Genomic DNA, 2746 nt, shown 5'->3' with positions numbered 1-2746 from the left:
GTAGAAAAGGAAAATATTTTTCCAGGTAGAAAAGAAACAAGTAACGATGGGTTCTACCTATAATCTGCATTGCAGGGAAACACGTCCGGAGTGAAGCAGACAAATACTCAGAGGCTGAGGCATGAGGCAGCCAAGTCAAGCACAGAAAGTCCTGAGTCAGCCCCACCTCCAAAATCAAGCAACTGTAAATACACAGCAGTTTGGATCTCTGTTAGTCTAGATATTCTGAAGATTTCTGTCGTTTCCGTAACAGCAAGAAACATACTGTGGATTTGGTTTCAAATGAAATCTGAGCCTGTTCTCTCATTAAGGGCAAATGGCAGCCCCAGGGGAAAACCAAGATACCGTTGGGCTTGTGGGCACTATGGCTTGCTGTGCCTGGCACAGGAGTAGGAGAGGCTGGTGGCCACCTGGGCTTTAAACCTGGGTAAGGAGAAGCATGTGTCCTTCCTTGCGTTTAGCCTTCCTCGCAAAGACGCACTCACTCAGGGCATTCCTGGAACAAGCGTTGCAGCATGCTTGTGGCTATTACCCTTTCTCCATCCAGGCCACTCAGACAACTTAGGCAACTTAGTTGTCTGAGGCAACTTAGACAACCTCAAGAGTCCCTGTGTCTCTTTGCGTCTGTTTCCACAGAGCAATGAGGCCAGCTCTTCATCCTCAGCCATTCTGGAGGTATCGAGGCATCAGCCCTCTGCATCCCCTGAAGGGGCAAACTCACCCCATCTCTGCAGCCCGGTCCAGCCCCAGGGGTGCCGGGTGACGGCAAGGGCAAGGGGGGGGAAGGAATATGCAAGGGTCCCGTTTGTCTCTCCGTGGCTTTTGCCTGGCAGCATCTACAACAGCTAAGAAGCAATGGGTTCAAGAAAGAAGCAACTAGAAAAGGTTTCTGTTATTGGAAGACATGTATTCAAACTGATGCTTGCAGGAAGGATATACGTTGGAGAGGAAGAAACCACAAGCTCCATCTCACTATCAGTTTGGTCTATGCCAAGGACTTTGATAGAGAGAGGCACCTTATCTGGGCTTCAGCCTCCCCATGAATGCCCTGGTTATGCAGGGAGAAGGAACGGGGATAGGAAGATAAAGGGGCACAGCAAAACTTCAGGAGTTTGCTCAGGATGGTGTGAGGAGCGGTTCAAACAAATCACTTATGATTAAACCCAAAACAAAATAAAACAAGTAGAGAAATGGCTGTCCAATTTTTATTTCCTAAATGAGACGGGTATAGATAAGGAAAGTGGTGGTTGAGGGGTGGTAAAGAAGAAGCTACCTGAGTACGTGCAGGCTACCAGTCTCAAAGAACTGGAAAAAAATATTACAGGTGACTATAATACATACAGTACACACATACACACACATACTACACATGCATATATAATGTGCATATACGCACACATGAACCACACGCCCTTCCCAGGTTCCCACGAGTTCTAGGACACGTGGCCAGCTCTTGTTAACAGAGACCAGGTAATTGAGCACTGTAGTATAAGTAACCAGCAAAATACTTTCTGTTAGAGAGCAGGCTGCCCCCTTCTTTGTTGAATGCTCATTTATCTCCTGCTCAGATTAATCACTTGGACAACATCAGTGGCAGAGAGAGATCTCCCATCTTTTCCAGCTCCTAACATTAGCCCATACTGAGAGCAGGGCCCTCCAAGCCAGGCTGCCCCCCAGGCAATGCCGCAGCTTGTCTCCCACTCCAAGATGTTGCCCACCAGCGCAGATGGTCCCGCTGGGGAGGAGGCAAATCAGGCACACAAGCTGGCACGGTGATGGAGACCTCACTGCGTCAGGCGTGAGGCACAGACAGCAGCCGCTGGGCCAAAGGAGCAAAGCTCACGCCAAAGACGTGGAACATAACATTTCTGTACAGAAGTGACCTCAAACTGAGGGATTTATTTCCTTCTAAAGAACCACCCAGTGAAACCCATCTTCTGAATGCTCCCCGAGAAGTCCTGCGAATTACCAATTATCTTATGCATCTAAACATATCCTCACTACCCGGTTTCCCTTGGAAGAGTGATGCTAGTGCCTTTTTGCCATTTAACCAATCTGCGCTATGACTACACTCAATGCAACATCTTTTAGAGCACACCATCCAGTCCTTAACTATTTTTCACTTAAATAACATGGACCTTGTAAAAAGGTGGAAGAAATGGTGAAACATACAGTTAAGAGCTGGAACTGAGAAGGAAAGTCGGGGCTGACATAATAAGGTGTCAGGAGATGAAAAGAAAACTATTGTATTACAAATAAATTATGTGAAAGGATAATGCTTTTGAAAATGTTTTCTAAGCAAGGTTTTGAAGTTTATAAATGATGTGCTGAAAATAAGAAAATGAAGCACTGATCAGAGCACTGAAGGTTGCCCTGGAGCTCATTGGAAAGCCACTTTTATTTGTTGACCAGTAGGAAAAAAAGCAACGGACAGTATCCCGTGCAGCTTTCGACTGTGGAGGGATTTTTCTTCTGATGCCTGGAATCAGGGAAGGCATAATTTCTTTCATTAAGTTTTCAGTTTAGACACATGGACTTGCTGCTTCTGCCTCCTCCCCACTCTCCCCAAAGGACTCCAGCCACCTCTCTCTGTTTCCATGCTCTTCCTTGCCTTCACCCACAACAGGGACGTCTTACGCACCTCTGGGAGCGTTACGCTGTATTTTTCTCCCACATAAATGTAACCAGAGCTTCAACGCTGTGTTCCCTGGCAGTTTCCAGCCCCTGGTAACTATACCCTGGCATA

This window comes from Rissa tridactyla, chromosome 4 (genome assembly GCF_028500815.1).
Source record: "Rissa tridactyla isolate bRisTri1 chromosome 4, bRisTri1.patW.cur.20221130, whole genome shotgun sequence".
NCBI classification, from domain to species: Eukaryota; Metazoa; Chordata; class Aves; order Charadriiformes; family Laridae; genus Rissa; species Rissa tridactyla.
This window is presented reverse-complemented; position numbering follows the sequence as displayed.